The 11155-nt window shown below is 36.2% G+C and overlaps 1 long non-coding RNA gene and 1 pseudogene across 1 annotated transcript; both read right to left on the reverse strand.

Annotated features, from left to right (window-relative positions):
* Nucleotides 1-356: 356 nt before the first annotated feature.
* On the reverse strand, nucleotides 357-589 carry LOC114886491 (annotated as a pseudogene).
* Nucleotides 590-5050: 4461 nt separating this feature from the next.
* On the reverse strand, nucleotides 5051-10064 carry LOC114887319. The gene is made up of 3 exons (XR_003791528.1): nucleotides 9964-10064; nucleotides 8753-8811; nucleotides 5051-5070 (listed from the first exon to the last, which is right to left on the reverse strand). It is a non-coding gene; the product is annotated as an uncharacterized LOC114887319 (long non-coding RNA).
* Between the last annotated feature and the right edge of the window lie 1091 nt (nucleotides 10065-11155).

An 11155-nucleotide genomic window follows, 5' to 3' on the forward strand; every position in this document is an offset into this window, starting at 1 on the left:
CCTGCAGAGGGGATGTGTTAATTTCTTCCTCCCTGCAGTCATTCACTGGTGGGCCTGGTCAGGTTGTTTCCTGTGAGCTTAAAAAAAGGTATTTTAACTTAATGTTCATTACCTGGGAAGCAGGGCTCCCAGAGATGGGCCATTATGTATAATTTAAGCTTATAGGCAACATCCCTTAATGAATAACTTGTAATAGAGTACAAGAAGTACTTCTCTATTACAAGGCAGGGAAGGAAAGGTACCCATCTGAATCAAACTTCAGTTGCCATCAGGGCAAGTCGTGTAATGGTCACAGACGGGAGGCACTGTGTTTGGAAGGTTCAGATACAGCACAGGGGTTCTATGTGTTTTTATGGCTACACCCCTGGCTGAGGTGCCTTTAGGTCATTGTCACTCAAATTCCTGTCCAGCCAAACTCCCACAGCAAAGAGTCCCAAACTGAGGATCAAATTCCTCTGGAAGTCATTCCTATCGGTGGTGAAGCAGTAGACGCCCCAAAGCCAATCTCCCAAGTTGTCCGGAATTTCAGAATTTCGGGAACTTTATTTGCTGAGCCCACATCATTCACATCAACCCCACTGGAAGCCATAGCAGCACCTCTCTAGATAATTCTTTTAGGTACTTCTGGAGTCAATGATACTAAAAACCAGGAAGATATAAGGATTAAAGATGTAGATGAGCTTCTTTGAGAATCTGAGCAGATAGCCAGTTTATTTTCATGTTTAGATTAAAATAGATTTTTTTCCTCATTCCTCATTGTTACAGTATTCTTTACTTAATTTTCTTCATTTAATGACATACATCAGTGAAGCTGGCTTTCTTACTAATAGATCTTAGGCTCATATACTTAGAAACACATGCTAAAGAGTATTTTTGCTATTAATTTTTATCATTCTAGTAAAAATAAATCTTTTACTTAATGTCTTAAAATGCAAAACAACACCCATTGATTAGTTTTTCCCCAAAGGCACTTTTAGTTGAATACTGCACATGAATTACATATGCATTCAGAAGCACAGTGTACTTTTAGGGGGAGAGAAACCAGAATTTGCACTTAACAATATACAGGATTTGCCTTTGTTCTTCCACTCAAAAATGAAGTACTGGGTTTCCCTGGTGGCGCAGTGGTTGAGAGTCTGCCTGCCGATTCAGGGGACACGGGTTCGTGCCCCGGTTCGGGTAGATCCCACATGCCGCGGAATGGCTGGGCCCGTGAGCCATGGCCGCTGAGCCTGCGCGTCCGGAGCCTGTGCTCCGCAGCGGGAAAGGCCACAGCAGTGAGAGGCCCGCGTACCGCAAAAAAAAAAAAAAAAAAACGAAAAAAAAAAGATATTTAGTGTACTTACCAATGTACTGTTTGCTACCACTTGACTAAGTTCCGGAAGTGAATTTTTAGCATATACTAAAATGGTGACTTCACCCCCAGTCTGATGCCAGTCATGTCTACACGGAACAACCTTTTTCCCCTGTAATGTAAGAGAAACTTTATGAATTTACAAAGTGCCACATAATTAACCTCTTAAAAAGAGTAATTTGACCCATCTAAATTGAGAACAAAAATACCACACAAAACTGAGCCCTTAATGCTTTTAAGCACAAACAACTTCTAAAGCGCCCATCAAGAAGTTAAACCAATAAAATAAAATACAAAGAATCTTATAGTCTTATGATTTGAGAACACACTTTTGAAGACTGAAGTGAAAAACACATTTGCTTAGCAGGATAAACCAGACAACATCTTAACCTCATGCTTAAGAACTTTCCATTTACTTTCTACAAATTGAAATTTGGGAAAAAATAATTGATTAGTTATAACTATCTGTTGTTGTTATTGAATACTTTCCTCTCATAATAACATGCAAAAAAGAGTGAGAATTTGTGGAAGTAATCTTTTGATTACTGTTACGAAAATATTATGACCTATGAGTGACACACTGCTGTAACAATAGCTATCTGAAAGACAAGTTGTGATTCGTTCTGTAGCTGAGGGTAATTTAATGCAGGAAACTGCGAGACACTACTGTTTTAAAAAGTAATATTTATATATTCGTACAATTACACTAACTGAATTTAAATTACTTATATGACTTACATTTTTTTGCCCTCAGCCACCTGGCTTAGACACTCAATACTTGATAACTACATGCATTAAAAAATACCAAAAAATGTGTTTCATCAAGGGTCATACTATGAAAACTTTTGTGCATAAAACAACATTTTATTTTTTCAAACCAAAACTTTTGAACCTTGGAGAAAATACAGGGAGATTTCACTTTTTACTAATAAAACATTCCTAGAAGTTTTGTGGTAGATAAATTATTATAACTTAATGGATACATTTATAATACGTAAACCCATGTGTTATTAAAAAGCGGAAACTATAAAATATGCAAATGTAGACTAAATGAATTCCTAAAGTAATTTGAACGTAAAGACACACATACTGAAAAGGTTCATTATCTTGAGGTTATTAGTGCCAATACAGCACATAAAACTAATTTAAGATACATTAATAATAGCCAACAAACGTTTATTTAGCAAATAATTGCTTGCCTTCTTACAATTTAATGGGATTTTGGGGGATTATTTACACAGACACAAGTCTTTTTAAAATACTGTCAGGGAAGTAGGTACTGATGCTTTCTCTTCTCTTTTGATAAATTTCCTGGTAGCAAGCAGAGGCTTTCAAAACAATCCCAATAAAACAAGTGTGCAATCCTTCCCTTCGGCCACTAAGAGCATTTGTACATCTGTATATGGTTGAATGATGTTAAGTGGCCAAAAGAGAATCAGAAGTCTAAATGATTAATAGCATCAAATGACCAGAAAAGTGATTTTTAAAAAACAAAAACTGGGAACAAGGTATGGAATTACAGAAAAATATGCTTCAATTTAGGCTAGCTTAACTATTTCACAAAAACCTACATATTTGCATCAACATACATAATGGCTATTTTGATCAAAGAGCAGTGCTTTGAGAGAGCTTGACTCAGATTAACTTCAGTTTTTAGGCTCATCAAACTTTACTGTGTGATGGAGAGAAAAACTTGTTTTTTTAAATCTAAAGACAGAATAATCTCAAATCTCTTCAAAATGACTCAGATAAATACACTCCAATAAGCTATTTTTAAAATGCTACTTACAGCATCCTTTTTAGTCCACGTGTGTTTCCCTGTTGTACAGCCCTCTTGGGCTAAGAATGTATTAAAATCAGAAGTTTTTCTTCTACAACAGCTCCAATATTTCATCCTGTAAATTATTATAGAAAAATTTCAGCAATAAAATCTCACAATCTCACAATCAAGTTCAGAAATGTTCAGTGATAAGTGACTTAACCAAAAAAGAAATGTGTGTAACTTACAAGTGTCTTACAAGTGTCTAAATTACTAAACAATTAAAACTGCCAGAAGACTATGAGAACCTACTGTACAGCACAGGGAACTCTACTCAGTGCTCTGTGGTGACCTAAACGGGAAGGAAATCCAAAAAAGAGGGGATAGATGTACACGTACAGCTGATTCACTTTGCTGTACAGCAGAAACTGGTACAACATTATAAAGCAACTACACAAAAGTTAAAACAACACCCCCCACCCCTCCCCCCAAAAAAACCTTAAAAAACTACCAGAAGACTAAAGTTAAACCCAGAATGCCATTTAGTATAGCAGTTTTGGAGTTCCTGAGTGAAGATGCTTAAAACCATCACAAAATCCAAAATCAGCTTTTCACTGATAGTTTACATTCCGGTTTCCTCATGAAGCTACCATGAAGTGGTATGACCAAAGATTGAAAACGTTCGTATTTTGATAAACCAGCAAAGTGAGAACATGCAAACAACCTAAAAATAACTGTTTACACAACCTGTGATGGTCAAGCCCAAAGTAGGTGAAACCCACTATTATTTACTTGAGAAAAATCTAACACTGGAAGACAAAAATTACAGTAAAACTTTGGGTTTGAGTTCTGAAGGATATGGAAACAGAGTGGAAGATTTTAATACAGCACTGCGTTTCTATAAACTACAGCATAGTATATTGAGAGGCTCTCAACTGACAGCTGTGGAAAAGTATGGGTTTTCTCAGATGCCACAGTGTTGATGTCTTAGTGTCCCAGGGCCCAAAATTCCAAATGTCCTACAATGCACAGCACAGTCCTTCAAAGAAAAAAAAAACACCCGTTCAGCTCAAACAGAAAGTATCACACTGCAATAGAAGGGAATACGGAAAAAACATGAGGTTTGAATCACAACGGCCACTTCACTGTAATCTTGTTTCAGTTTTCCCATGTGTAAAAAAGAAGACAAAACCCACATTTCTAGGTTATTGTAAAAATTATATGACAATGTAAGTTACATACCTAATATTGCTGCATGGCATTTAATGTTTGAAGGCATATTAACGTTTCTAACATCTACCATAAAGTTTTAATTAGTCTGGTATAAGTTACCCTTCATGGAAAATAGGTACTCCAGAATGATCTACACAGACTTCTAGACTCTGTGGACGCTGATATGTCTAAAAGAGAAAAAGAGACAAAAAAATTAGTTTCACATCTCAGTGTTACATTTCACATGTATTTGCAAGTACTGGTGACCTCTATGAACTATGAAAATGACCAAGAGATAACAATTACCTAGAACATTCATAAATTCACCTCAGGCCATTCCAATAAGGAATGAAAAACGATTCCTTTTTGGATACGCTTAAGTTTCAGTTCCCTGTGAAAAAGGCAAATATAAAAGTAGGCAAAAGGATGTATTCAGATACTTTCAGACTTTTGCATATGAGGACACACCCAAACACATTCAGGTATGTTCTATAAATTTACAGAACAATATTGAAACCAAGAGATTAGTACTCTCATCAGAAATACAGTTATAGGATGATTTATGTGCATAGTAAACTCTGTGTGAACATTATGAATTAAAATGGAAAATCTAATAAGCAGTTCTGGAAGTCCCAGATGATGATTTCTTTTTCCTACGAAGCGTAAAATGAGCTTCAGACCTATATATATATATCCAGGGTTTGTCTGGAAGATCCGGGCCCCACTGCTGCTGTAGATGAAGGCTCTACAGATGAATTCACAAAACGTTATGTTAATAAAACATAGATGCAGCCAATAGTATATTTTCTGTCTATTTTGGTATTTACAGCAACCACCCTACAGTTAGAGAAAATAGAATTCTGTACATTTACTTTTTGTAAATTCAAATTACGGGGTGTGTGTACCTCCTGAAGATATTCCATAGGCACACAAAACTCAGTATGTTAGATTCTGAACTTACATCACTACTGCCCCCCAAACCTCCTACTCTTCTTCCCATCTTATTTGATGGCACCATATCCACTCAGTCTCTCAAAGCAAAAATTCTGTAAGTCCTCTTCAGTTTCTCTTTACCCTCTACCCACATGTAGTCTATCACAAAATCCTGTCAATCTGACTTAAAAATATCTATCAGTTTAATTTGCTAAACTTCCTCATGATCACTAGCAGATTTTAGGCAATGAAACTATGCTAAAAGATTCTAATTAATTTCTCTGCCTTCAATTTCTGGACTCTACTACCTAATTAAAACATGTATCACTCTCTTGTTTAAAGTCCTTTAATTACATCTACCTCACACCATATACAATAATCAGTTCCAGGTCGTTTGCACATTTAAATGTGCCTCTATATATGAGAAAATACTCATGGTCCTAAAATAAACAGATATCTTAAATAGGGTACAGAAAGCCCTAGTCATAAAGGAAAAGATGAACAAGTTGAATTTCATTAAAATTGAAGAGACTCTGTTTATCAAAAGCCATTATTAAGACAGTGAAAAGGTATATAGCCTTTCGGACAAAGGACTTGTAGCTAAAACATATAAAGAATTCCTAAAATCATTAAGAAAATGTCAATTTAATAGAAAAACAGATAAAAAGACTTTGGGCATGTCACAAAACAGGATATCCAAATGGCCATAAACATACAAAAAGGCAGTCAGCATCATTATCAGGAAAGTGCAAACTAAAACCACAATGGGGGGGCTTCCCTGGTGGCGCAGTGGTTGAGAGTCCGCCTGCCGATGCAGAGGACACGGGTTCGTACCCCAGTCCGGGAAGATCCCACATGTCGCGGAGCGGCTGGGTCCGTGAGCCATGGCCGCTGGACCTGCGCGTCCAGAGCCTGTGCTCCGCCACGGGAGAGGCCACAACAGTGAGAGTCTCGCGTACCGCAAAAAACAAAAAAACAAAAAAAAAACCCACAATGGGAACATTCCACATCCACCAGAATGGCTAAAATATAAAAGACTGATATTACAAAGTGTTACCAAGGTGTAGAACAAAAGGAACCAGCCTAATGTATTGCCGGTAAGAGCGTAAATACAACCACTTTGTAAAACTATGTGCGAGTATGTTAAAGCTAAACATACATACACACACAAACACACATACACACACACACACACACTCTGAACCAGCAACACCATTTCTAGTCATATACTTAAAAGAAATGTGTACGTGTATCCTAAAAGTCATGCACAAAAATGTTCACAGTAACATTAATCAAAAATCTTTATAGGACAGTCGAAAGGATAAATTGATTGGTACTTTCAAACAATGGCATGTTTTAAAGCAATGAAAATGAACAAATTACAGCTACATGAAACCAAGATAACCAACATTTTATTAAGCAAAGGAGGACAGACACGAGTACATGTTCCATGATTCTATTTACAGTAAGTTCAGAAGTAGGCAAAACTAATCTATGTTGATAGAAAAAAGTGGTTACCTTTGGGAGAGGAAATAATGAGAGGAAGCATAAGGAGGGCTCTGCTTTGTGAAAATCCCTTATGCTTATATAGAATTAACATATTTATATATATTTAATATTTCAATGAAAAAACTTAAAAAAAAATTTCTTGCATGACCTAAAGTAGGGTTTTGAGCAGTATAAAAGCCTTTCAGGATCTAGACCCTACTTATCTCTTTTAATCTCAACTTTACATCAGCAAATTTTGTACCATTGTTATTGACTATTTTTTGTTTTCTGTATATTACTGCTATCACCTCTGCTTGGGATATCCTTTCCCTTTTTGTCCATTTATAGAACTGCCATTCACTTCTCAAAGTTCATCTGGGGTACCTTTGCTCTGATCTTCCTCCATTACCCTACCACTTGCACGATATCTCCCTCACCCCAAGAATTAATCGTTCTCTTTTATCTACTACTTCTACCTTATACACATGTGAATGCATTCACATTTCCATCTCTAAATGAGCAAGGTGACGTCAAATTTAACATGAAGGAAGACTGCAAACCTGCCCCCAACCCTAACTCCATTTTCTCCTTCTCAGTTAATGGTGCACAAATCACCTAGATCGGGGTCCCCAATCCCCAGGACTCGGACTGGTAGCAGCCCGCGGCCTGTTAGGAACCGGGCCGCACAGCAGCAAGTGAGCGGAGCTTCATGTGCCGCTCCCCATCGCTCATGTTACTGCTTGAACCATCCCCCCGCTGCCTCCACTCCGGTCCGTGGAAAAATTGTCTTCCACGAAACCAGTCCCGGGTGCCAAAAAGGTTGGGAACCGCTGACCTAGATGCTTCACTTCCAGTTTATTAGCAAGTCCTGCTAATACTTCCAAATATCATCCATTCCACACGTGTTTGTCATGTGCCAGGCATTGTTCTAAGCACTCAAGACACAGCAAAGAGAAAACAAATAACATTCTTTCCTTTTAAACCTTAGTTCAAAAGGGGAAGGGAAGGGAAAGTTAGATGGGATAGAGCATAAGCAAAATATGTAAAACAAGTAGTGTGTAATAAGGTGGTAAGTGCTGTGGAGAAAAAAGGAGAGTATGGAATGTTGGAGGGTGTGTAATATTATATAGAGTAGGCAGAAAGAAGCCTCACTGAGATGTCTGAATACATCCTACATTTAACCACTTCTCAAAAACATATCCTAATGCCTGGTCTCCAGAGTAGCACCCTAGCTGGTTTTCCTTCCCGATTCCACTCCTGCCCCATTAAATTTGCCACTTATCAGCCAAAGACATCTTTTTCAAAGCCCCTCCTTAAACAGACAATGGCTTCCTATTACACTTAGAATAAAGCCCAAACCCCTCACTGTAGCTTAGAAGGACAGACCTCCATAATCTTGCCTGCCTCTCATACTCCCTACTTCCGCACGCTTATCAAGCCCCCACTGACCTTTCTCATGATTTCTCAAGTAGCCAAGCTCTAATGCCTCTACACATACTACTCCCACATCTACTCCACGGTTTACATAACTCATCTGCTACATTATTCAGAATTCTGATTTAGTGTCACCATATCAGAAAGGACTTCCCTGACAAGTGCACTTAAATACTTTTACTCTATCTCCTTGTCTGCTTAATTTTCTTCAAGTCTACCTAAATTCACAGTATTTAAAAACTTGTTATCCTTCTCCCAAAATTAGAATATCAGCTCCGTAAGAACAGAGATTTTTGCTTTATTTAATGCTGTATTCCCAGCCCCTAAAACAATGTCTGGCACATATTAAGTGTTCAGTAAATGCTGACTGAATTAGAACTATTTATTCCCATGATCTATTAGACACGGTTCTCCTTAGAGACAGGCTCTTACCCATGTTAATAGCCCTGCTCCATGCAATAGTGCCCAACACATAAAAGACACCCAAGTGTTTGTCTAATTAAGTCAATTACTCTCTTTTCTCAAAATTAAAACTTTACTTCCATGACACAAACAAATTTTACAGTATATACCTTTGAACACCCTCCATTTTTACATGAGGTTCCAATCTTAATTTCATCACTGTCTTCTTCTACAACAAAGAAAAAAACTGAAATAGAAACATTAAAATAGAAGTTTACTGTAGTGCTATTCTTAAAAAGTAAACTATTCCATAACACAAGTATTTAATAAAATAATCTAAATACAAAAAAACCTGATTTTTAAAATGATTTTAGATAACTAAGTTTTCTGTGTGACCTTTCATGTAATACACTTAAAAGCTAATAAGAAACCAACTATCATGAGTAAGTCTTGCCTATATCCCCAAACTGATATATGACATGACACATTTCTATTCTACAATGCAAGACTATATCCAATAACTTAACCTTATGTAAAAGAGAAATCATGAAAGGGTTACTTTTTTCCCCAGATACCAGGTGTAGGTCAGAGAATACTGAATATATTTTATATCATGCACAATGGAACATTTACAACTATCAAAAAATTTTAACTCACTGTTAAAAAGTAATGAGTAATAGAAGAAAAAATTTTTAATTAATAGGTTCTCATTTTTATTAAAGACAAAATGGAATAATCCATATATTCATTTTGTGGTTTTACCAGCATTCAGTAAACAAAAATCAAAAATAAGTTCTTTACTACAATGTACTCCTTTTTTTTCTTTAATTGGGCTATAATGGCTTTACAATATTGTGTTAGTTTCCGTTGTACAATGAAGAGAACCAGCTGTATGTATACATATATCCCCTCCTTCTTGGACCTCCCTCCCGCCCCCCTCAATCCCATCTACCTAGGTCACCACAGAGCACCAAGCTGAGCTCCCTATGCTATACAGCAGGTTCCCACTAGCTATCTGTTTTACACATGGCAGTGAACATATGTCAATCCCAATCTCCCAATTCATCCCCCATCTCCGTCTGAGTCTACATGTCCATTCCCTACGTCTGTGTCTCTATTCCCACCCTGCAAATAGGTTCATCTGTACCATTTTTCTAGATTCCAAGTATACACGTTAATATACGATATTTGTTTTTCTCTTTCTGACTTACTTCACTCTGTATGACAGTCTCTAGGTCCATCCACGTCTCTACAAATATACTACAATATACAATGTACTACTTTTTCACATTTATATACAGTAAACTACACTGCTCCTATCTCTTTTAGATAATTGGTTAATTGAACAGAAAAAATTACAAAATACAAAACAAAATCTTACCTTTCTTATTTTCTTCATTCCCCGATGATAGTTTAAGTTTATCAAGTGCTTGTTTTAGGGAGGCAGATATTTTTACTTCCACATTTGTCATTGGTTCATCCGGGCTGGAGAATTTGGAAACTTTATTACCATTACTGATGTACCAAAATATTTCTTTGTACTAAAAATATACTTAAGACTCTACTTATGATACGCCAAATGCCTTGTCAATCAAGGTTTTCTCTTTAAAAAGTATTTTACAATAACTGCTATTAATACAGCTACATTTCTAAGTCTTAGCAGAAAAAGTTCTGATATTAAATATCAAATAATCGTGCTATTGTCAACACATTAAATTATTAATCAGTAGGGCTAATGGGAAGGAAGTAAAGAGTAAGAGTACAAATTTGTTAAGATGAGCAACTCCAAGGAAGGGACTGAGAAGTACCTTTACATTCCATGCCTAAGCAAAACGCTGAGCATGTAATAGGCAATAAACAGGTACTAAGTGAATCCATATCCCTACTGGTAGAGATAGTTCACTTTATGTGGACACTAGTATATGCATCTATAAATTCAGATACGGTTATATCACAAGGCAGTTTTAGTAGGGTTAAAAAAACAGTAGCAACAATGTCCCCTAACATTTCACAATGGTTTAGTGTTATATGTACAATCTGGTTAAGGCACTCAATAAGTATTAAGAATATTAATAAATGTAACAATAAAACTGAAAATCCTAGGTTATTCATGCTACATCCTTAATGAAAAACCTACTGATATAGGAGGCACTAACAAAGTACACAAAAACCTATATCCTCTGTCTCTACAGTTAAAGTTAAAATTTTCAATCTTTTAAAGTTGGAAGGTGGTTATATGAACATATATATTTGTAAAACTCTTTTCACTATTCATTGAACATCTGTGCATTTTATTGTATATAAATTATAAATCACAAAAATTGATTTCAATAAAAACATAGGTGTATAGGTAGATGAGAATATTTCTTAATGATTCCTCTAAATTCCACTCTTTTAAACTAATTAATTCTCATTCTCCTAAACTAGGAGAATCTTTGCAGACAAGTTTCTTTGCTTTGAAGTTTTGAGAAATAGAATATTTAGCTTTTCAATCAAATGATAGAATGGGTTTGTAAAAGGACACGTTTTAAGAAAAAATATAGAGGGTTTCGGTTAAATTTTATTACTAAAAT

The sequence above is a fragment of the Monodon monoceros genome, unplaced genomic scaffold, assembly GCF_005190385.1.
Source record: "Monodon monoceros isolate NGI ecotype Baffin Bay Population unplaced genomic scaffold, NGI_Narwhal_1 Super_Scaffold_7, whole genome shotgun sequence".
NCBI classification, from domain to species: Eukaryota; Metazoa; Chordata; class Mammalia; order Artiodactyla; family Monodontidae; genus Monodon; species Monodon monoceros.